The sequence below is a fragment of the Palaemon carinicauda genome, chromosome 3 (genome assembly GCF_036898095.1).
Source record: "Palaemon carinicauda isolate YSFRI2023 chromosome 3, ASM3689809v2, whole genome shotgun sequence".
Classification (NCBI taxonomy): Eukaryota; Metazoa; Arthropoda; class Malacostraca; order Decapoda; family Palaemonidae; genus Palaemon; species Palaemon carinicauda.
Genome location: NC_090727.1, coordinates 144,369,025 through 144,395,840, shown reverse-complemented (window position 1 = coordinate 144,395,840; position 26,816 = coordinate 144,369,025). Strand labels below are relative to the sequence as shown.

Below are 26,816 nucleotides of genomic sequence, written 5' to 3'. Positions count from 1 at the left end.
AACTTGGTTGTCTTCAAAAGCTCATATTGTTAACGTAATTTTTGGCGGCAAAAAAATATCAACACTTCACTATCATATAAAATATTTCTCTCGTAATGTAGATGCACCCGTCTTTTAGTAAAAGGAGACACTAATAAAAGACGTTCGGTTACTAAACTGTCTTGTAATCAAATGTAGCAGTTAAAACTTTCGAGTAAAATCAGAAAAAAAGTAGTCATAATGAAGCAGGAAACAGGTGACAACTTTTGATGACGTGGCAGCTTCTGATTGGCTGCTTTGGATGACGTGGCAGTCGCTGATTGGCTGGTGCTTGATCATGTTTTTTATGCTTCAGCCAATTGTCAATTGTCGACTGACTTCAGCGGTGTTAAGGTTGTTTCGGCATCCCTTAAACTCCAGGTTATTTTATCAATTGCTTTTTTACTTATATCGTAATGTTTTTTTTATATTGTGTGTTCTGAAAGCATCGCATATTACGATGGATGATGGCTTAATCCCTTGAATGCAGTTCTCGGCCTTGAAATGAGATGGATGCTCTTCGGAAATCAAGTAGTTTGCTGGTAGCTATCATTTCTATTCTTGGTATTTTTATTTTTGCCTTTCGGCATATTGTCTTTTTATGATGTAAATAAGCTTATTTTGTAGATAAGCTTGTTTCGTGTTTTAATGCAAGACGGCTAACATTTCAATTTTGTTTGAGAAGTGACATAGAAAACGCTTAAAGATAGACAGTGTCCGCTATAGAACACTGGTTGCTCAGATTACTATACTATCGAAGTCAGATGTACCACTTTGCTTTATGTGTCCTTATATACCTGGGAAAGGTAGTTATTCGTCTTCTTGTTTGTGTCCAAGCACTTCGTTGCTTAAATTTCCACGTAGTCACGAAATTTGCCGTTATCTTTAAGGTCGTGAATAATCAGCCCGGGAAAGACCATGTAGGCCTAGGCCTAGAGGTTGGTTTTACGGTAGGACAAATGTATCACAAGACGTGTCACTTCCATCTTCCGACATACCAATTTGCGTGGGAAGATAATTTGAAGTACAGCTATCTTTAAAAATTGCTTTTTAGCAAGTACAGAGGATGAGTATCCTACGCTCACGTTTAGGGAACTAAACATATAATTTAAGTAAGACTTGAAACATGGGTTACCAGAATATGGATAGTCTTATAACTGGCACTTTGATCTGTTCACTAATAGACAGTACCTACTCCCGGAGTGGTTGGTGTCGACAGTACACCTCCCACGGTTGAGTATGGGTATTACAGAATAAGTATAGCCTCTGCCGCGTTCACCCTTCAACAATTGAATCGTGAATTGAACTACGTGCTATAAAACTTCGCGAATATTGGTAGTTTTGTATAATGCTAGACAATAGGATTCATCGAATTTATGAATAAATTGCCCAAGTTTAAATATAATCGTGTGGTTATTCATTGTGAATATATGGTTTGAAAGGTGAGTGTTCCACCTTGTCAATGATAAGATGCTTTAGCGGAGTTTGCATGGGCGCGTTCGTCGAACGTGGTTGTCGAACCTTCTTTCCAAACGGTTCGAAGAGGTGGAGTCGGCCACAAATGCGTAAGGTTTGAGGGAGATGAAGCCGCGCCCCCGCCCGCAAAAGTCAGACAAGAACTGACTTCCTTCGAATCGTTTGACGAACGTGTTCGATAACCAAATATTTGTTTGTCGAACCGCGTTCGACGAATTTCTCGACCCTCTACACTTTGCTTAAGGGCATTGCTAATGGTAAAATAATTGCTTAGCTTTGTTAACCGTTTAATTACTATGGGTAACTTGTACTTACTTTGGTGGTAAGAGATCTAGGCCTATTGTTTTCAAGGTAAGACTTTCGGGAATAAATTACCACATTATGAAAATTTCAGAATTGTTGCTTATATGAGTACAATCATAGACCCCAAAAGGGCTAAATATTATGTATTTTTTGTTACTTAATCATGGTTCATAGTCTTCTCGGTAAGTTTATATACCAACTCCAGGTCACGTACACCCCTCCCCTCTCTTCCCCCAAACTAATAGACTACTCACTCGTCTTTGGTTACGAATTGTTTCCTGTAATGTAGTCAAATGTATGGAATTAAACTAAAGAAAATGTACATATGCGATAGATGATATTGTTAGTTTTCGTTGAAATGAGTAACTATGGAAATCAGCTCATCCTTATTTAGTTTATTTTTTTTATTATTTCAATTATTCATTACTTTTCATATAGTTTATTTATTTCCTTATTTACATTCCTCACTGGGCCATTTTTCCTTGTTGGACCTCTTGGTCTTTTAGCATCCTGCTTTTCCAACTAAACGTTGTAGCTTATATAATAATAAAAATAATGATAGAGTTGCCAGCACCTTCTGCTCGTTGTTGACGCTAGCATATGTTGGTTCTATTTGCATTTTGCACTCCCTTTCTTCCACTTGAGTGTAATTGAATGATTTTTCCATATTTGTACCCAGATGCTGAATGGCCTTCCTGGTCACAGCACAAAGCCTTATGGCTTAAATTTCATTAGTCTTAAATAAATAAACTTGTCGTATTTGGTCTAGCACAGGTAACCCCCTACCTATGTAACATGTATTCTGCTGAGGTTACTAAAATGCTTCCCTCTAATACAGGATAAGATATCGTGAATGAAATTGCAAAATAAAGCTTACGTAAACGCGAGGGAACTTAAAAGTGTTAAAGTTTTGCCTTCACAGGAGCTCCGCCCAAACCTGTAGCGCTGTTGGTTGAACGAACAACGTTCAACTACATTTACGTTGATTCACAATTATATTTTGATAAAATTGCAGATTTATAAACTGGTTCTAGTTCATGCAATGGCGCATTTAAGCAAGTCAGGTAACATTATCATTTCATTTGGTAATACGTAGGCCTGTCTACGCAATCCTATGCTGTGCACGGGTACTGCTGATTCTCTCTCTCTCTCTCTCTCTCTCTCTCTCTCTCTCTCTCTCTCTCTCTCTCTCTCTCTCTCTCTCTCTCTATATATATATATATATATATATATATATATATATATATGCGTACAGTACATATATGTATATATATATATATATATATATATATATATATATATATATATATATATATATATATATGTGTGTGTGTGTGTGTGTGTGCATACAGTATATATATATATATATATATATATATATATATATATATATATATATATATATATATATATATATATATACTGTATGCACACACACACACTCACATATATATATATATATATATATATATATATATATATATATATATATATATATATATATACTGTATGCACACACACACACACTCACATATATATATATATATATATATATATATATATATATATATATATATATATATATATATATATATATATATATGTGTGTGTGTGTGTGTGTGCATACAGTATATATATATATATATATATATATATATATATATATATATATATATATATATATATATATATATATATATATATAACCCATAACTCAATATGGACCTCACATTACGTTCATGCATGTATGTACTGTACGTATGACCTCTCTCTCTCTCTCTCTCTCTCTCTCTCTCTCTCTCTCTCTCTCTCTCTCTCTCTCTCTCTCTCTCTCTCTCTCTCTCTTTGTTCAGAAGTTTAAAGCATTTTTCCTTGATATTTTGTTTTTACAACCAAAAATTATATGATTACCCAGTGTAGTTGTGCTTGAATCTTATATTTTCAGCTGGTTTATTTATCAAGAAAAGTTGTGTGTGTGTATATATATATATATATATATATATATATATATATATATATATATATATATATATATATATATATATATATATATATATATATATATATATATATATATATATATATATATATATATATACCATTTCTGAGTGGGGATACCTTAACGTGGTGAAAGGATTTCCGCATCTCCATGGTCAGCAAAGCTATACCAGTCATGGACATCCATACTAGATTGGTTTGCCCTGAGCAATCAGACGAAAATCTCTCACCATCACCAATCCGCATTGTCCTGCATGGTGATGAAAACTGGCCAAACCCCAGACATGAATTGACATGTCTAAGGACTTTGTCCTGCAGTGGGCTAGAAACGGCTGCATTTCCTGTAGCCTCTTATATGAAATTCAGGAATCATCAGTATTTCGTTAACCCTTTTATCTTAATAAGTTTCTGGTATCCATTTGGTATTATAATTATTATAAGTATTATTACTATTTATTATTATTATTGTTATTATTGTCAAGCTACAACCCTAGTTTAAAAAGCAGAATACTATAGGCCCAGGTGCCCCAACGGGGAAAATAGCCCAGTGAGGAAAGGAAACAAGGAAAAATGAAATATTTTAAGAGCAGTAATATCATTAAAATAGATATTCCCTGTTTCTTTGGCTCTTCCTTAGTTTAATTGTCAACAATAGAATCGGGTTATGGTCGGGTCTCTCTCTCTCTCTCTCTCTCTCTCTCTCTCTCTCTCTCTCTCTCTCTCTCTCTCTCTCTCCACACGTTTCTACGGTTCTGTTGTAGCACAGTGCTTGGCAAAGTCTAGGTGCTGGTTATGTAGCACGCAGGTGACTTCTCTCTAACATATATGAACTGTCTATAAATAGGTCAGGGATGGTGCTTCAGATATTCTCGTTTCTGCACTATCATTTTCCATGTGATCCCCGTTACCAAACTCCAAAGTAACAGCTGTCCATATGATAGTACACACGAGCTTTTACGAAAGGTTATGGTTGCTACTTCCTCTTAAACTTGTTGCGTAACGGTAAAAATGTGGACTATAACGAAAAACTACGTTATCTCACTTTAGGCTTTTAACATTTTCATTTTTCCATATGAATGTTAACTTACGTTGAATTATATGAGTGTTGTCTTGTTATGACCACACCAGTATCTATTCTGCGCCACGGCCAATTTTCTCCGGCGTGAGTTGAGTGTCTGATCCAAGACCTGTTCTTTTTTAACCGTTTTATTTAAAAATTTAGATTACATTTTTTACAATAACACCATTTTCAGTATGATTACAGTATACAATAGCATTTTGACATAAACCCTCTAAATTAACAATTTACAAAATTACACTTCATTATTTTGTTTTTAGATACACATACCAATAGTTTGTATACTTTTTTAAACATTCTATTCATTCTTTCTTTACAGACATATTCTGTAGGACTCGGTCTGATCTTTATTAGCTAAAACTTCTTTGGAGGTATACGTAGTATTCATATGTATTTACGTAACAATTTTTCACAGGGGACGGTGGTAGGAAGTTTAATTTTCTGGTACCTCAGCAGGTTCTGCAAGACCCATATATATATATATATATATATATATATATATATATATATATATATATATATATATATATATATATATATATATATATATATATATATATATGTGTGTGTGTGTGTGTGTGTGTGGGTGTGTGTGTAGTTGTCTGTATGCATACATATTCAACATCAAGCTGTTTCTATTAATAGAAGAATAGGAATAAAGTAATTGTCACATTCATCTTTTTTATTGCTGAATCGTAGAATGAACTCGCGTGTAATAGAACTACTTTAGCCTGCTTCATACAAAACATAGTAGCAGGCAATGAGCAAAAGGAAGTCTCCTAAAGTTTTAATCGTTGTAAACTTTACAGGAAAACCCAATTGAGATGTAAATTTAAGGAAATGGTACACGAGGTAACTGATCTCCCTTATAAAAAAATAACATATATTAGGGCACCATGGACAATAACACAAAAAAATAATACCTTTGGTAAAGGACTTGAGATAACCTGTATTTAGCCTTTACTTGGTGCAATTGCAATCCGTGATCTAGGCCTATATAAAACACTTTCGAAAAAATATAATTACCAGGATTTCAATATTCTCATAACTATTATTTTTGTTTAGTCAGTAATAGACCTTATTTAGCTAAACATCACATATCCTTTTTTTTTCCTGACTTGTAATGGATGTGTAATAATGGTACTATCGTATAATCATGATACAGAAAGTACTCCTTTACCATTTAAGTGATACTGAATCTGCTTTGGTAACCGAATTGTTTTAGTTAATACTCGTACATATCTCCAGTGAAACAACAAAAGAAAGTGTACTTGCACGAACAAGGTCACGGTTTGAAAGCGTTCACTTTGATGGGAGCTCCACCCATGCGTGTGGCTCTGTTGAAAAGACCAACTACTGTATTTGGTAACCCGGTAAGAATTCTTGGTCTTCGCCAATACTTGCACTCATTTGTGAACGCTAGTCGGGGATAGAACGTGCTCTTAGACTTTATTATTATTATTATTATTATTATTATTATTATTATTATTATTATTATTATTATATTTTTGCGCTCTTGGACTTTATTTATTTATTATTATTATTTATTTTTTGCTTTATAAACTACTTAACCACAACACCCACACCCATGCTAATATTGGTACACAAAACAGCAACAAAAGCATCCGTTTCTAGTCCACTGCAGGTTAAAGGACTCAGACATGTTTTTATTCATGTTTTAGTGGTCATCACCACCCTGATCACTGCAGATTGGTGATGGTGGGAGACTTTTTTTTTTGTCGTAACGTTCACAGCAAACTGACACAGTATGGTAAGCCTGACTATAGTAATTTTTTTTTTATATAGGCATATTTGCTCAGACTCGCAGCGGTGCCCTTTTAGCTCGGAAAATTTCCTAATAGCTGATTGGTCGGAAGTATTTTTGTCCGAATACCATCATTGTTTTCAAATGATTACGAAATAATGTGAATCATAACTTATTTACTCATCTAAATTTCTCCCTTAGATATAGGTTTTGTCAATAAATAATGTTAACGAATAAATATATCATAAAAAATCGTGATGGTAAATTTAAATTTAATAACAACACCCGCCGAAGTCAACGACAGGAGCTTGTTTTCGGATGCACACTGCATTATTTTGTTACTTTTCACATATTTCAACACAAATTGAGACAAATTACACTATGAGTAAAGAAAAACATGTTTTTATAAACATATTTTAAACACCGGAATCTACTAAAAACGTGGAATTGATAAAACTAACTCATGGTAAAAATATCGGTTCGGTTAAAGCAAGGCTCACGTAGAATGGGTCCTGGGTAAAACGATCATTCTACTGTCAAACACCTAAGAGAGAATGGAAGGGAGATTGTAACTCGGCGGTGTAATTATGAATTCGTTTAATTGTGATTTTTATACAATTTATGCAACACTACAGTATTCTCAAACCGAAATTTGCTTGTTGACTCACAAAGCACTTACAGGTGATAAGCCAAAATATCTTCGTGATTGCTTGATCCCCTACCCTGAAGCTACCAGCGCCACTGTAAGAGTTAGACATGCAGATGACCCCCATAGACTATTCGAAATTAGTGTGAATCATGCAATAGGAGGAAGAACGTTCAGTTATGCTGCACCGAGACTCTTTAACGACCTTCCACTCGATGTCAAGAATAGCACAAATGTGGCTGCCTTCAAGAAAAACCTGAAGACTTATCTTTTTAGAAAGTGTTATAATAGTGACCTGAAAACTATTAAGCCTGAATACAAATGCTAGCGAAATAACTGATAACGATACAGAGCAAAATATTAACTGGAAAGGAATTATTTTTTTCATACACCAAGGCCCGCCTGAACAGACCTTTAGTGTTTGATGGAGGGCGAGAAATAAACCTCTAAAAGTAAAAGTAAGTAGTAAGTAGAAAATATTGCTAATAATAAAATCTAAACCTTTACATAAAAAAATAAATAAATAAAAAAAATTCTATATGTACTTACTTCATAGGTCTATGATGTACAATAAATCTGTATAGAAAGAGTTTTCTATCTTTTCCGTAAAAGTTTAGATTCTAGTGTATTGTGTAAAATATGTAGCTTGTACACATGCTAAATAAATCAGTGATGTTACACACGCATGCATATGTGTGTGTTCCAACATCTCGACTGAGTCGACTGACGTCTCTCCCTTATCCCATTTTACATCATAGGCCTATGATGGAAATCCGTATAGAAAGGGTTTGTTATTTTTTTCGTAACGTTTTAGACTTTATTGATAGCAATATTTTCGGTTTGAGGAAACTATAGTGTTGCATAGATTGCATAAAAATCACAATTAAACGAATTCATAATTTCACCGCCGAGTTACAATCTCCCTTCCATTCCCTCTGATGTTTGACAGTAGAATGCTCGTTTTACCCAGGACCCACTTTGTGTCTTGCTTTCACCTAACCGCTATTTTCACCAACAGTTTGTTTGTATTGATTCCACGTTTTTAGTAGATTCTGGTATTCAAAATATGTTTACAATATCATGTTTTTCTTATTCTTAGTGTAATTTTTCTCAATTTGTGTTGAAATATGTGAAAAGTAACAAAATTATGCAGTGTGCATCCGAAAACAAGCTCCTGTCGTTGACTTCAGCGGGTGTTGTTATTAAATTTCGATTTACCATCACGATACTTTATAATATATTTATTCGTTAACATCATTTATTGACAAAACCTATATCTGAGAGAGAAATTTAGATTAGTAAATAAGTTTCGATTCACATTACTTGGTAATCATTTGAAAACAATGATGGTATTCGACAAAAATACTTCCGACCAATCAGCTATTAGGAAATTTTCCTGCGAGTCTGTGCAAATATGCCCTGATAAAATAAATCTACTATAGTACAGTTTTGCTGATCAGGGCGATACACAAACCCTTTCACCACGTTAATATATCCCCACTCAGAAAGGGATACACTATATATATATATATATATATATATATATATATATATATATATATATATATATATATATATATATATATATATATATATATATATATATATATGTGTGTGTGTGTGTGTGTGTGTGTGTACAAATACTGTAATTGGTCAGTGGCTACTTTCCTCTTGGTAAGGGTAGAAGGGACACTTTGGCTATGGTAAGCAGCTCTTCTAGGAAAATTACACTCCAAAATCAAACCATTGTTCTCTAGCCTTGGGCAGTGCCATAGCCTCTGTACCATGGTCTTCCACTGTCTTGGGGTAGAGTTCTCTTGCTTGAGGGTACACTCGGGCACCCTATTCTGTTATTTCTCTTCCTCTTGTTTTTTTCAAGTTTCAATAGTCTATATATAAAAGATTTATTTCAATGTTGTTACTGTTCTTAAAATATTTTAATTAATTGTTAACTACTTCCCTTGTAGTTTATTTATTCCCTTTCCTCACTGGGCTATTTTCCCTGTTGGAGCCCTTGGGCTAATAGCATCCTGCTTTCCCAACTAGGAAATTGGTTTATGACTACGTGTGTGTTCAATGTTAAGGTGACCCTGATAGTGGATGGCTAATGAGAATAGTAATATCTCAAACATTCATCCTTTAACTGCGGAATACTAGAATGAACTTCTTGCCGTGAAACTTTAACAACTTTATTCGTTACACCCAAGTGGTTACATTAGCTGGCACTGAAGTGGAAGAAGCCACCTCGGGTTATATTAACTCGGAAACCGTTCCCTGACAAAAAAAAAAAAAAAAAAAAAGATTACGTTTTATTTTAAGGAAGCAGTGAGATGTGGCTGTTGATATTATTACTAGCCAAGTTCAAACCTAGGTGGATAAGAAGGGTGCCAGAAGTCCAAAGGCTTCAACCAACAAGAAATGTTTCCCAATGTGGAAAGAAAATAATTCAGTAACAAATAAAGTATAGTATCAGAGTAAAACAAGTTCTCCATCAGGAAAACCATCCATGTGCAGAAAGTAAATACAGTAGATAAGTACTAGATAAACTATCAGAATAAAATTTGAAAACTCATCAATTATATTATAAGTACCAGCGTTCGAATATATAATTTATATATAAACTGTGGAACGGAAATTGCCAACTTTTTCAACAGAAAAGCATTTGCAACATGTTTGGATTGCCTGAAGTTCTGCTTATTTAACCTCTAGATTAGGAATATCCTTCCACAATCTGCTCACAGCTGAAATAAAACTTCTAGAATACTGTGTAGTGTTGAGCCTTATGATGGAAAAGGCAAGACTACTAGAATATACTGCATACCTAGTACTACATTCAGAATGGCACAGCCTTGGAAGGTTAACTACAAAGGATTATCAGGATTATGGAAAGTCTTATGCAACATGCCGAAAGAACTAACTGAATTACCGTACCCGAGATTAATATCAAGATCGATAGTCACAGTTTTGTGTCAGTGTCACGATATTCTTCAGTTTCATTGCAGGCATGATCAGAACTGAAGCCCTTGTCCATGATGCATTCTAGCAGGCATTTACTGCCTGTGGCTCCATGTTCTTGAAAGATTCTTCTACCACAGAGTATATTGGCAATAGTAAAAGCCTTACAATTCTGTACAACTTTCAGGTTTGTATCATCACGTACGGCTGCTTAGAGTTTGGCCATTACAAGTTTGCTGTAATAGGCTTTGATATTCTCCATGATCCACTGGTTCTATGTCTGGATAAGTGATGTGGTGTTAGAAGGAAAGATCACCTTCATGTTGCCCAGGGGCAGTTGGTTCTTAAGGGCTGACGGACTGCAGATCTCTCCCAGGCAGATTAGTAATAAATTCTTATTCCTTTTATACAAATTAATATTTTACTTTTATTTCCCATTCAATATCTTTTCCTTTTTTTATCATTTTCCAACACAAAATACAAGGAAATTTTATCATTTAATTGCACAAAGTAAAACAATTTTCCCTGAGTTAGTGCAATGGCAACCTGCTGGGCTGTAGTAGGGCTGGCATCAGTTCACCCCAGTACAGCTCACACAGAAGGGAGTGTCATCAGCCCTTTGTGTTTGTTAATCAAATAGTGCATATGTCTGTGATTCATGAATAATAACCAATTGTTCCTACACGAATACAAATCCTTTGTTTTTTACTATGGACACAGGTATATGTTTTCAGCATTGCTGGAATCTAGCCATAAACTTTTATACAAAGTGTAGATGACCCTCTGCTAGTTAGCAGGGTTAGTGGTGTGTAGACCGGCCACCCTTCTCACACACTCACCCAGTGTTATACTGTATGTCACTTTTGTTTTTACCTGGTGGTAAAACTTAATTTTTCTCTTTTTTTTTCTTTTTCTTTTGCTGGTGTGCCTGTCTCTTTAGGATTGCAACTATCTGGGTTTGCATTGACATCGCACCCACCCTTGCCCCATGTGCAGACAACACTCCTGCATGCTGGCTTTTTCCTGCGACGATTGTTGCGAGTGGCTATCCTTCCAGTGGGAGCAGTACAGTAGGCAGCGGAAGAAGTCAAAAAGAGATTCTCCCTCCTCGGGGTCTACCTTGAGGTCGAAGATGTCCCGATTTCTTTTTCCGGACTTTGTACTCCCCCCGCTGACTGTTCGTTCAGCCTCATCTTGCAGAAGTTTGAGTAAGAGTGATGTCCATTTGATCCCGGATAACCTTCGGACACGGAAGCAACAGTGCCCACTGCTTGTGGGGAGTCTAGCTCAAATGAAGCCTTGCGTCATTTGTGACCTTCCTTAGGGCTTTTGGGTTCCCCATGGAGGAACAGTTCTTGGAGGTGCTGAAACTTGGCGCAATGCAGGAGCGCACAGCTGTCTCTGCAGGGGTTGGTCACGACCTTCCCCGCTGATCCCCTTGAGAGAAGTCCTTTCCAATCGATCTTGTGTCCCAAGCCGACGCTTTCTCTTCAGCTCCTCTCCCATTGGAGAAATTGCCAGCGGATTCTCCCCGGAGTTCCAGCCATGGTGAGCTTGCTCAACAAGAGAAACCTGGTGTTCTTCCAGCCAAGGAGGTTGGTATCTTTTTCACCAGTGTGAGAGGGCTTCATCACTTGAGTTTTACCCTATCGAGTATCTTGTAAACTAATGTGCTTTTCATTGTTACTGAGCTCTAGCTCTATGGAGCTCCCTTATGATCGCAGCAGCCAATTCCCTGTAGTTGGAACCCATTTTTATAATGCACCACAAGTCTCTGCGAGTTCCGCAAGTCCTAGACCCTCCGGGGTTTTGTCTCGAGTGTCTTCCCCATCAGCGGAAGTACTGGCTGGATCTCTTGTTTGCGGGCGATGACAGCATGCGTTCACAGGCAGGCCAACCTTGCCTTTCTTGTCACCATCCGAGCTTTGATGCCCAACTTTTGGCGCACAAAAGGCAACTTGCGAACCACCTGCTAATGGTCTTTCAGGTGTTCTTATGTCTATTTGCGATGATTTGGCTCACGAACGAACAGTTCTTGGTTTTGGAGCAGAGACTAGCACCACAGTGCGCTCTCGGTAACCTCACTTGTGCACGGTTGGAACGCAATTTCCTGCTCCTGATGGAGGTTTGCTCGCTTCTCCTGTTCTGTGCGCCACTGCTGGAACATACACATGTACCTTGTTGCGCGCTCTGAGAGAGGTGATTCTTGGTGACCAGCGCTCATGAGTACTGCTCGCAAAGAGGTATTGCGGCTTTCCCTTCGTTTGGGAAGGACGTTCCATGGTTCAAAGAACTCTTGAAGGCTGTAAAGCAGGCTGTCACAACTCTTCTCTAGCCTGATCATCAGGAGCCTTTCAACTACCCACACCAAATCCCCTCTCAGTGTCAGGATCTCCCAGGAGTTCCACCCCACCTGAGGACCCTTAGTGCAGGAGTGCTGCCTCCAAGCATGCTCCTCCTCCACCCTCGAAGTCTCTTTCAACTTTAGGTCACTCATCTAGTTTTTTTTGTTCCAAGGTCATCATGTTCCTCTGATATTTGGGGGTTAAGTTTTAAGGACGATGAAGCTTTCTTAAGAACCATGGCAATAGGCAAAGCTTGAAAGTGTGGAACAAAGAGATTGTAGTACTTAACGATGAGGAGGTTTCTGCAAGACAGATGCTGTGAGAGAGTGGGGTGTTATGTCTTGCATGGCAGTCAAAGGGAAACTTGGGAAGCACATTTTGCATGATGAACAGGAAGCTTGAAGACAGGTGCATGCCCAGCAAATAATCAGATCTACAAAATGCAAACAAGCAAATGTTAAGATCTAATTGTATTAAATTTATTTATATTATGCTTTGTTGTTATAATCTATTATTCATAGCTCTTCCTAGTGCTTGTTGCTATTCATGATGATATTTTACCTTTTGTTTTCTTGTGTTTACAATTGTTAGCTGATATGATTCATGCTTTTTGTTCTGTACCTCACTGCAAATCGAAATAGCCAGGCTGTTCCCCTTTTGCTGCAATTATGATGTTCATTGCAACACAAGTGCCATAGAATGGCGGATAAAGTTTGCTGCAGCGTTGAAAATGGCTTTTTTAATCCCATTTTCTCTGCCCCAGTAGAAAGTATATGCAATTCTGCAGATCAAGGCGAGTTGACCATCAAAATTAAGGATACATACTAACTTTTGCAGATTTACCCCACTCAACCTGATTCTGTTCACCATGCCCTTATCAACTCACTGAGATGCTTCTTTTGCTTAAATGTAGTAATTTCACTAGAAAATATTAAATATAGTATTTATTTTAAGCCAATGTATAAAAACACAATAGGTAGTACCTGCATGGTTGCATAAAACATGAAATCTATTAAAAGGGTGGAGTCTGACCACGTTGTGTTAAAGTGGGATACTTTTTAAAATAATGCAGCTAGCCCAGCACTCAAAGAATACTGAATTACTGAACATATCCATACATGGGTTAGCTAAAGGGCTGTCCAAATTAATGTAGCAAAGTACATTTTCTAGAAAATCGATTTCTTCTTTGTTATACAATTGGAGTTTGCAACGTGTTGAATTGTTGCAAGGCTATATTTGGTAATCTTATTGTTTATTTTATTACCAAAACGGAATTTTCTATAAAATGGTCAAGTCCCGGCCGTTTTGGCTTGTTTGAATTTTAATTAAAAGATACTAATGTGTAATCAATTACCTACAAAATGTCTAGAATGAGAGCTATACCTCGTGTTTCAAACAATGTTGACTTCTGAGAATGTTATCGTGACTAATTGGAGATGCTACTATCGCACCCTTTTGGAACATTCCCTTTTCCCCTCTGATGTAATTAATACATATACCTGACGTTGTGAACCAACTAAAACTTCTGAGATATGTTTGCTGAAGTTTAGCCTATTTTCGTGACATCCTCTTCACTTAGTGGTTGGCTGCCGTGTGAAGAGGAAATATTAGATGGGAGTTCAATTTATGTGGGTAACTCATAATAATTATAACACTTTTTACCAAAAAGCTGTCATGTGTGAAATCACAATGTTTGAGCCATTGATATTTCTACATTACCTTTTAAATTTAAAAAAATGTCCAACATTTTGTTGGCTTTATATTTCAAATATGAGATGATAATCCTATGTATTCATGAACCCTGATGCCTCTGTGAACAGGTGGGTCAGGATAGGATTATTGCAGAATCTGGACGTCCATGTTTTTAATGATACAGAATTTATGTGCTTTTCCAAAAGTTCAGGAATGATAATATTGACATTGGTGTAGGAGTGGTAAATCCTATTGTGAGATGCTGATTCAACACGACTGTCAAGTCAGTCGGTTAATCTCAGTGAAACAGTCAACCCTGGATTAATAATCAAATAGTGACAATTGTGTAAAAAGACAGTTAGCCTAAGATTATGCCCTAGCTCTCTCCAGCTTGAAAATTTTCCCTCTGTATACAGCACTACAGTATCATTTTGTACCCAACTATACAGAGAAGATGAGTCTGCTGTTTAAACATTTCCTTTTGTTTTACTTACATTCTTGTCTTATATTGGATAGATTTACTGCTGGTTAGATAATTTTCTGTTAATTTCACAATAAACTACTTGATGTAGGTGTACTTGGTTGGGATTACTTTGAGGTCTGCTTATCAAGGCCTAGCCCAAAGAAAACCTTCATATCGTTGCAAAACTTTTTTATTTCCACAAACATGTATTTTGCATATGCTGTTCACTAAGTAATATTTCATATTTCAATTCATTTCTAAACCAAAATATTACCATAACAAGCGAGAATCCTGTCTGTAATTGAAAGTATATAATATAGTCCCGAGAGAAATTGCACCCTCAGCAATTATTTTTAAGTTACTATAACCATAAAAATTTTAGTATTAAAACTAATTATATTTAAACTCATTATCTGAATTTTCCTGTTTTTACTGACAATTTATAACTTAATATTTGTACGCATGATTCTATGATCAGTATTTGCGGCTACTGTTTTTGTTTCCCCATCCTTTTATTTCCCTATCCTAAGCTTTACAGCATATCGAATTCATCCCATGTTCATTATGATACTTGTGGGGTAAACGTTCCACCTTTGGTGATGAACAGGGGAAGATTTTATATGATTTTTATATGACTTATACAGATAGGAACTATTATTTGAGAATATTTTCTTCTTCTTATTATTATTATTATTATTATCATTATTATTATTATCATTATTATTGTTATTATTATTGTTGTTATTATTATTACCGTGTTGTGATATTCATCACATTTGGTATTGATATTGTGGTTATTGTTGTTGTTATTGATATGAAATTCATCTTGACACCTTTCCTAAATTTCAGGTTTGGGTCTAAAGATACCAAGGAATAAGTTTCGTCTATTTTCAAGTGACCCTCAAGACTGAAGGCTCAGTTAGGCGAGAATTGTCTATCTTAGGTAAGTTCATGCAATGCTAACTAATTCAGTATTTTCATTGTATCCTAATCAGTATTACAACACAATCTTAATAACTGTCTACACATTTTTTTCTATAGTTTTTCTTGTACAGCTCATTACAAGTCCACTGTAGCTTGATATTTCCACACTAATGAAACTAAGAGATATTTTTTGTATTGTATTTATCCACTTAAAGGTTTGAAGGTCACTCATGAATGGTAGAGGCAAGGGACAGTGACAATACCATAGAAATTGACCATATATACATATGATCAACACCTAAGCCTCCTCTCCACTCAAGGTACGATCAAGGAGGACCTGGTAATGGTTGCTAATGACTTCACAACTTTTAAGATTGCCGTGAAACTTTTGTATTATTCAGTGGTAACGTTTGTGCAAACTAGGGAACAGATGATTATATTCAGCATACTTATTTAAATGTTTTGCTTAAAGGCATTCAGAAACTTCATATAATATGGGAGTTTTGGAAAGTGGGCGGTAATCAGCAGGGCCAGAGCTACCACAAACGCATTTACTTCATGGCGTAATATTACCAATTCTCCAAAAAGTACAAAAAGAACCTCTTGTTACCAATTTGCAAAAAAATAACAGATAACTTAGTAGCTAAGAAATGAGCAGTCTATGAAATCAAGTTTCCTGCAAGAATGTTTTAATATCATGAGACCGAAAAGCTATATTAGATAGTTTAGCCTCAGAAAAAAAGGAAGGCGTAAGATAGTTTCTCAATACAGTTGTGCTCTCCTTACTGTCAAACACATCAGCCAAAAAGGTTGTCATTTCCTTTGGACAGTTTAGTGACAGCTATCTGGTTTAAGTTAAGGTGTAACTGTTAATTTAACACCTAAGAGTACAGATTCAAGGGTATCCCACCTTTTATGTTCCTAGGTTGTACCAGAAAGGTTTTTTTTCCTTTGGTCAAATTGTATTCCTTTTTAGTTGAAGCATAAACTCTCTGGACAACAGTTCCCAGCTGAGTATACTTTAGTTATTCCAAGTCAGATCTGATCTGTTACCCTTCCATAGATGATATCTCCGGTTTCTCCAAGTAAGCACATCTACAATCATCATTGAACCAGAGTCTTTCACTCTGTATTTCAACACGAAAAGAGATGCGCTTATCAATTATGTTGACCAGATTTTCATTCAAGAGAACACCAGGATCAACACGTCCGTACATTTGTAACCAGTTCAAATGCAAATCACTCAAAATGCCATTCCAGTCTGCTTGAGATTTTATATATATCTTTCTTGAGTATGACATATCATGGGCAGGCTGTTCAGTCTTCATTACTAATGAAACCAAGACATGATCAGGCATCCCAACTGGAGAACCAACCTTACTTGATATAACACGAGGGGAGTCAGTGTATACTAGGTTCAAGCATTTACTAGACTTCTGAGTAGCTTCACATATGATTTGGTCACTGCCTTACTTAGATGCAAAGTCCAAAGCTCTTAAACCATGGCAATCTTTATGAGAAACAGAATTTAACCACTCCTAAATGGTGAGTGTTGAAATCACCAAGCACAAAAGAGAACTTTCTTTCATCTTGTATCTTAGCCATAATGGGTAAGAAGACCATTAAATATAGAATCACCCAAGGCTGGATTCTGATAGATGGAACACAAATAAAAGATCTGTAAGGCAGGTTGGTTAGCATAAGCTACTTTTTTTTATTCCTTGATATTTTTGGCTTTAATATACTATTGACCTCAAGGACAGACTGCTTATATTAGTTCACAGATGCTATGGAAAAATGGTTGTCATACCAATAATCTCCAGTGTAGGGTAGATTTTGCATGGGTGAATTGTAGATTATGCTTATTGGTCTACATTACATCAGTGGCCTTAAGAAAGGCTTGTTACATTTGTGTCACATAGGTAACGTCACTAACCATGGGAAGTTTTTTCAATACCTATATCAAGTTACTTACCATTTCCCTATAAAATCATACCTTGATATATCTCAGAGTAACCTGTTTAGTGTATTCTTCCTGCTATGTTCCTCTTTTTAACAATTACACGAATAACCTAATCCCTCATTAATTTTTCCTGTCAGGTCTGGTGGGGAAGCCATCAGTGCACAGTCTGTAGATATAACTAAGGAATGTTAGTAGCTCCTTTTTAGTCCTTAGCTGTACTTACATTTTAGTCCTTAATTGTACTTACGTTCAAGTCTTGTTTTATCTCCCATCTTCCTTTTTTTCATTTGGGTATTCAATCTCTTTTAACATTTACTTCATAGTACTATAGTACACTTTTCCCCAGTTTCACCTTCGCTGTATGGCCTCCAAGGTCCAGATGCTCCATCAATCCACAAATCCTCACTAAATTCATGGGTGTCATATATACAATTCCTTTAGACTACATAATAAGTGATAAACATTAGTTTTTCAGGACCTATTACCACAAAATGGTTTTATTGATCATTGTATTAATTGTCCATCTTATTGTTGAGGTTCATATCAGGAATTTGTGTAAAGTTTCATGTATTCATAACATTGATATATAAATCAGTAATATACAGGATGTCCTTAAAGTTGTCCATCCTCCTCATGGATATTGTAATACATTGAACAGTTAGGGATGGCAGAGAATGATTGGACTGGATTGATAACAGAAAATTAGCTGACTTGGAGTATGCTGATGATGCTGACCCTATTAGCAAAACGCCACAAGACTTGCAAAGCTTGCTTACCAAAATGTATGAAATATCACATGATGTTGGGCTCAAGTTAAATAGAAGAAAAACAGATCATGAGAACCGAATATGCAATGGAAGATGAAATATCATTGGAAGGAGAAAGGATTAATGAGGTGGAATCATTTAAATATTTAGGAACTATGGTCTTTAATACAGGATCTTTAGAATTTAAGTTTAATGAAAATATAAAAGCAAATCAGACAATGGCTGGGTTAAGTAAACTTTGGAAATCAAATCGCGTAAAATTACATATAAAAATCAGGCTTATATCAGTTTAGTGAAGTTGGTGTTACTATATAGACATGAGTCGTGGTATGACAATGAAACAATATCCAATAGATTTAGTAGATTTGAAAACAAAGCCCTTGGAAGAATATTGGGTGTTAAATAGCAGGACAGGAGAAATGAAACTACAAGAAAGATTGCTCAAGAGCCATATGTTGGTGATGGGTAGATGGAGATGGTTTGGTCATGGCTTTTGCATTTCCCAAGAGAGATTAGTTCAACAAACTTTCAACTGGACTCCACAAGGCACTAGAAGAGTTAGAAGACACAGGCCTACATGGCTGAGGACTATGAAGCGTGAAGTTTGAGATGATGAATGGAGAATTATTGATTTAAAAGCTTATGGTAGTGACGACTGGCGAAATCTAACCAAGACCCTTTGCGTCGATTGGCGTAGGAAGAGTTGATGATGAACTCTAAATGTCTGGCAACAGCACCAATGGACTTGTTAAAGAACAATCAAAGGCTTGTCTCACGTGATCGATGTTATCCTTTGATGTTCTTGGTCGACCACTCTTCCATAAGTTTCTTGTATCATGCATGAATTGACGGATGTGATGGTGGATCTCCTCCATACTTAGTTTTGTAGTTTCGCTGAATGTGTAACGATTTTGTTTTAATAAACCAAGACTCCTTTTCTTTGAGGAGCAGCCATTTACTAGGGATTCATTTAACAGTATCCCTTTCATGAACAGAGTACTGTGTAATTAAAACGTTTGGTAAATGCTAAATACATATAACATTTGATTAAGAAATCAAATTAGTGCTTTTTGCAATATATTTTTTAATTGTAAAGAGACTATTGACACCTTGTATATCTTCGAGGTTAGCAAAGAATGATGTATCTTTATTAAGTGAAGTCTCGAGTAACATTGGCATAAGTATTTTTACTTTTTTGAAGAAAATTGCAATTGATGGAACAATTGTAATACCACACTTTATGTCGGTTCAGCATATGTAGTTCAAACTTTACAGTGCTCATTCATAAGTATCAGATATAAAAATATTACACCATTTTATCAGACCTTATGAAGTGCTATACTATACAGTACTATAACCTACTTCACATAGAAGGTTATTATTGTAAGTACTGTACCTGTTTTTTATAAAATGTTAGCGGGTTACATGTTACCTTTGTACTGTCAACTTATTTTACTTTAGTGCCACTTTATGTAACCAACCAATGTTTCTGGTACTGTATTTGCGAGTGAAAATTTGTACATTTTATATATTTATTTTATGTATATATATATATATTTTTTTTTTTTGCAGTTGATCAGCATTAAGGAAATTAATCAGAGCTTCTATGCTGTTCAGTCTTCTGGAAGATGAGGTGAGTGTTTTCAGCATTGGTGTATAACTATCAGGTTTTGCATTTATGAAGTTTTTAAGATATTGACACAGCACTGTTATACATCTGATGATTCACTAGTCAGTCTCTTATTTTATAGATTTAGTCATTACTCACTTCAAAATAAATGCACGATTTACCATCATAGATTATTTTTAATATGTCAGTTTGGACTTGTCACTTTTTCCAAGACAGTGTCCTAGTAATCTGCCAGGGGTCACCAGCTCACTTAACTTAAATTTTATTATTTTATGTCTTTGTGGTAGGAAAAAAAGAATAAACCCCACACCCATGAATCCTATTTACCGAGAGAAGTCTCTTCATCACAAGCTTTCCCCTTTCTTTATTTATATAAAACGATACTCTTGCTCAGTTAGGATACTTAAGCTAATTATTCTCCTTATACCTATGTTTCTTAAAACTAAAACAAACATAACATTAAACTGACATGAAACTAAAAGTAATAACATACAAAAGTAAAAGATACACCCCAATTTAACCAAAAAAAAACAAAACAAAAACGCCCAAGCAGAAGGTATATATATATATATATATATATATATATATATATATATATATATATATATATATATATATATATATATATATATATATCTATATATATATATATATATATCTATATATATATATCTATATATATATATATATATCTATATATATATATCTATATATATATATATATATAGATATATATATATAGATATATATATATATATATATATATATATATATATATATATATATATATATATATATATATATATATATATATATATATATGAACACAGACACTTTCGCCCACACTATCATGCAACGGCTATAAGAATAGCACTTTGCCACAGTTCCATGGGACGAGAATATACTCCCATGAATTTGACAAAGCAGTCAGTGCCCCATTCTGCAATAAGGTCAACTTCTTGCAGCAAATCAGACAGTCCTTTTATGCACAGGTTTATCCACAGTTTTTATGCAGGTTTGTTTGAAGTGAAACGGGCTATTCAAGATACTGTGTTTTTGTGTAATTTTGGATTATTCAGTATCAGAGGGTATGCCTCTGTGTAGAATTCTAATCAAATGGGGTGATCCATGAGATCGATTCCCGTCTTGTGTTATCTCTTGTCTGCCACTGTCTTTCAGTCAGTTATAATATTTCAGATGCTTGGGTGATAATTTAAATTTGGTCATCATAGTTTTAGAATAACCTGTGTATTATACCAATCCAGCCAACAGATTAATAACTGAGACAACCAACTCTAATTTTTAATGGATATGGAATTGTAAAAAAAAAAAAGGTGCGTTGGTGTTGGAATAAGCTCATATTGGAATATTGTCTGCTGGTAACAACACTAAGGTTGTTTTGTATGATAATGCTTTTGTAGAAATCTTATACCGCCTAATAGTAGTGCTCCCTTTTCTGGTATAACACCTGATAGATCACAAATCTCTTGCAAAAAATTTTGTATGTGTCCTGATCCTATTAAAGTATTATAGTAAATATTGTTATTGATCCTGTCGAATTAAAATCTATAAATTTAATTATAATTGATTAGGTTTCAACACTTGAACGATTCCATGCAAGTTTAGTTTTTTCAGCATTAGTTCCCAGTATGAGTAATTCACTGTTACCAATGGTGTTAAACAAGCATGTTATCTGTCCATTTAAAGTAGGGGACGAATAAATGGATACCAAGGATATGCATCGGTAACTTGTATTAACTGTTACTTGTGGCTTTGTGTATATCCATTAATAAATTTAGTTTGATTATTTTGTAAAATAGTTTCACTTTACAATCAGTACTGTTACTATTCTTTTTTAGTCTTTAGAGTTTCAATGTTTAATTTGTATCTCTTCCACTAAGTAAAAATGTCAATAATTTCTAGGTTTGAAGTACACAGATTTCTTTTTAAAAAGCTAGAAATTAAAGGAAAATAGTCCAGAAAAAATTGCTGTTAATTTTGTGGTTTTAGATCCCTTCTGGTATATTCAGTGACTGTAAGGTAATAGCATAGATAATAGGACATACGAAAGGCACTTGAATGACTCCACTAAGATTTGTAGAAATCTATATCAGAGATTTCAAGAACATAATGTTTTCTTAACGAAGCAAAATTTAAATCTGAAAAGAGAAGTTCGATGAATCATTTGTACCTTTACATGAATGACTTGTATACTCAGTTTATTCCAGATGATATACACTGTTAAAGACACTGTTAAAGATTTGCCGTAATATAACGTTAGAATCCTGGAATAAATGTTGCCAGGCATTTACCGTTTTAAAAACGGATATATTGACGTAAAGGGGTGATATTACGGTCATCGACCCGTAAAATATAACAGGGTATGGTAAAATTACGGTCGCTCGTATTTTACTGAAATACGGTTTAGAACAGTATATTTTTCGGAGATTTTCCGATTAAATTTTTTTTAACAGTGTAGTGTTGATATTCAAGTCCATATGTAGGGAAGTAAACACTGTGCACTGAAGGGATTAATTAAAGGTCTTTGCAGAGCCCCTTTGGGGCCTACCTGCACCCACTTTTTAGCCCTTTTTTACTTCTGTTCCAGCTTCCTTTCAAATTGCTCTCCTATCTGTTATCATTTGTTTAATAGTACAAGTGCAGTGATATCCCCCATTTTTTACATCATTGCTAAATGTCCTCGACCCAAGCACTTATACTACTCAAATTCTATGAATCAACATATTTGGCTTTAGAAAAGTGTAGGTAACTACAGTTTTTAGGAAAATAGTGTGAGGAATCTTAGTAGACCACAGTTCAAGAGTTCTCTATGCCTACTGTATTGTCGTTGACTCGTCAAAATTTGAATAAAATAGAATAGTACACTTTATGTAAAAGTTCGGTAATGGAATAGAGAGAGAGAGAGAGAGAGAGAGAGAGAGAGAGAGAGAGAGAGAGAGAGAGAGAGAGAGAGAGAGATCCACTCGCTTTTTTTGTAACTAGTCTTTGGAACAGTGGTAGAGGATCTTGAAGAATTGTTAAGTAGCATCTCGCGTGTTAGGAAAGTATTAAGATGTCCATATTGGAAATGATTAGCACTGCAGTGAATTTTTCTGATGGCATGTTATTATTATTATTATTATTATTATTATTATTATTATTATTATTATTATTATTATTATTATTATTATTATCATTATTTATTATTATTATTATTACTATTATTACTTGCCAAGCTACAACCCTAGTTGGAAAAGCAGGATGCTATAAGCCCAGGGGCTCCAACAAGGAATATAGCCCAGTGAGGAAAGGAAACAAGAAAAAATAAAATATTTTAAGAACAGTAACAAAATTTGAATAAATATCTCCTATGTATTTGGCGTCAATGACCTTCGATGTCAGGATGCCAGAAAACATAAAAGCAATAAATCTCTTATCTAAACTAAAAACTTTAACAAAACAAGAGGAAGAGAAATAAGATGGAATAGTGTGGCCGAGTGTACCCTCAAGCAAGAGAACTCTAACCCAAGACAGTGGAAACCATGGTACAGAGGCTATGGCACTATCCAAGACTAGAGAACAATGATTTGATTTTTGAGTGTCCTTCTGGAAGATCTGCTTACCATAGCTAAAGAGTCTTTTCTATCCTTGCCTAGCGGGAACTGGCCACTGAACAATGATAGTGCAGTAACTCCTTGAGTGAAGAAGAATTGTTTAGTAATCCCAAGTGTTGTCAGGTATATGAGGACAGAGGGGAATATGTAAAGAATAGGCCAGACTATTCGGTGGAAATAGCTATTCTCTGGGAGGAAATAAATCATCAATCTGCTAATTCAAATGAAACGAAATGACGTGGTTCTGCTTGTTCTGTGTTTGTGTATATGTATGTCTAACTCTGTATCTGAGCTTTTACTAGAATATTGCAAAGATAGGGTTTTTTACCCTGCTTATTCAAAGTTCTTCCTTTTCCCATTGTAGTTGGTAAATATAAAATAATACAATAAAGAAGATAACTTGGATCTTTAAAAAAAGTTATAAAATCGTTGAAATGGTGAGAACTGCTCTATTGTGGTTAATATACTCACTTTTCTTATTATTAAGCTAATGTCCCTCTTATATTTAACCGGACGACTGGTTCTTTTCTATTCTTCCCTATTGAACGATAAAATTTAATTCAAAACATTTTCTTATTTTTTCTCTTTGCAGGTACGGTATTACCACTCATCTTCGCAAGGTAAGTAACTCAATTTTTTTTTCTCCATTTAAATGTGGGGTTATTTCCCTTGAATTAACCAATTATGTATTCAAGTAATACATAATTATGAGTATTACTGTGTCCTGATGAATTGTTTCGGTTCGAAATGGAGTTTTTTTTTTTTTTTTTTTTTTTTTTTCGAAATTTAACCTTCGACGTCATTGATACGCCAATGAGATTAGGATTATGTATTCAATTAATACATAATTAAGAGTATTACTGCATCCTGACGAATTGTTACGGTTCCAAATGGAGTCTTTTTAGCCATTTTTTCTCGCGAAATTTAACCTTCAACGTCATTGATACGCCAATGAAATTAGGGTTAAATTTAGGAAAGGCTGATTGATTAGACGTGCGAAGTGGGTCATTTTCAAACGAATAAATGAACGATCGAGAGCTCTCGGGCGTCGCATAGTCATTTCCCAAGCCCAGCTGAGTCCCACTCAGAAATGCAGGTCGAAAAAGGAAAGCCAATGGAAAGGAGCCGCTGGTTCCAGGACTTCATATCCTGAAATAATTCTCGAAAATGGCTTCGTCACCTGTTTGCGGTGAGTATATGTGAGATAAGAGTTTTATCCGATAAATTTAAGAATGAAATAATTTGTTTTAATATAAAAAAATAGCTAATATTCTCTAATATTTGCTTTGACTGAAATTTTAAAGATAACTTCCAAAATCAAATCATTTGTTTTAGTATAGAAATTATCTAATAGTTTCTAGTATTTATTCTGACAATGAAATTTTGAAGTAAAAACGAAATTCTACTATAAGAATAATTATTAATAACATGTACTTTAATTTTTCTTCCTGAAGTAGATTTCTTTGGAGTTTGGACGGTCCACTGAAGCTTGGTCCCTGCAGGGACACCGGATTAGTGTTAAACAACATATTTAAAAGGTAAATAGTATTTTCGCTGGTTTTGGATGTATTCATTTAAACATAACACCTATAGTTCATATATTAGAAGTTAAAGACAGCCATGTTCAGGAATAGATAAGATTAAATTGACTTTAATTTTATTTGATATTAAAGAAACTGTGTTTTATCGAAGAGTAAAAGGAAAGATTATTCTTTTTTTCAAATATTTTGGTATTGTCTTTTGAAGTTTGGTTGCTTCAATGGCATTTAGATTTAGAATACAATCGCGATGTTATTTTTTTGTACTCTTAGACAATTTCAGTATTTTTGGGTGTAAAATGCTGTTTTCGAAACGTACCTTTTAAACTATACATTAATTTTGACACAATAGATCTAATTTAATTATGACTAAAGACACATACCGGTACATGTGTATATATATATATATATATAAATATATATATATATATATATATATATATATATATATATATATATATATACGTGTGTGTGTATGTATATATACAGTATATATATATATATATATATATATATATATATATATATATATATATATATATATATGCGTGTGTGTTTGATGTATGTGTATTTTTCTCATCTCTATTAAATCTCCCAATCAAGAATGAACCACAACTCTACTGAAACATCCTCAGCATTGGGTGCTACATTCACCTAAACAAGGCTTATCAGAAGCACAACGGATTATACTACACACATTGCACCTTTCAGCCCGGTTCTGCAAACGTTTGCACTTCTTAGATATTATAGCCTTTCATCCAATCCCGTTAAGACCTTCCTTCCTTCTTAACTAGCATTTAAGAATTAGGTTTTCCCATTATTTTTCCATTCTTTCTTCATGATCAAACAACCTCAAGATACTCATATATATCACTTCCCCTTCACTGACCTTTTTACAACTTTTTAAGTATCTCCATATCTCACATCATATCAATTCTCCTTACACCACATACTCTTCACAACTAGTTTACTCTACATTTACAGATCTCTTATTTTTACTCCCATTGACACTGAACATCCACGCTTAATTTCCATGAAGGGAAGTTAGCTCTACAATTCCTTCATAAATAACAAACTGCTGCCACAAAAAATCCATCTCCTTTACTTTTCCCAAACAACTTGCTATCTTTGTTGTTTACCCTGTTCTGAAACTGGTATCTTCCATCCATTTCATACCATCCATTCTATTTGCTTCCTAGTACTTATATAATTACATTGCTCCCATCCCTCCGAATTAATATGCGCTTAAGGGAATAAAGATCGAAGGGTTTCAACAGCGCTCACACTGATCGTTTCTTAATCACGTAGAATCATTTACTTAAAAAGCTTCTAATTAGATTTCAGTGTATATTTTAGATTTTAATTTTTCATTTTTGATACTCTATAATATGGAGTTTTTATATTTTCGGGGGGAACACTTTAATATTGCCATATGGAGGTGATAAGATAAATCCAATGGATTTTTTTTTGTGTGTGTGTGCGCATTGATTTCAAGAAAAAATACTGTAAAATCTTCGGAAATTTTTATTTTCAAATATTACACATTGAGTGCAATTTGGCTTTTTCTATTTACTCTCCATCTTCATCTGACTTGTACTCCATAGTACAACTTGGGCGCTGAATAGCCTCACTGGCCCCAGT

General features: G+C 34.7%; 1 long non-coding RNA gene across 1 annotated transcript; it reads left to right on the top strand.

Moving 5' to 3' along the window:
- The first annotated feature begins 235 nt into the window (after nt 1–235).
- On the top strand, nt 236–24,365 carry LOC137637913 (uncharacterized). The gene is made up of 4 exons (XR_011043822.1): nt 236–560; nt 15,589–15,682; nt 19,966–20,026; nt 24,230–24,365. It is a non-coding gene; the product is annotated as an uncharacterized lncRNA (long non-coding RNA).
- Nucleotides 24,366–26,816: the final 2,451 nt, after the last annotated feature.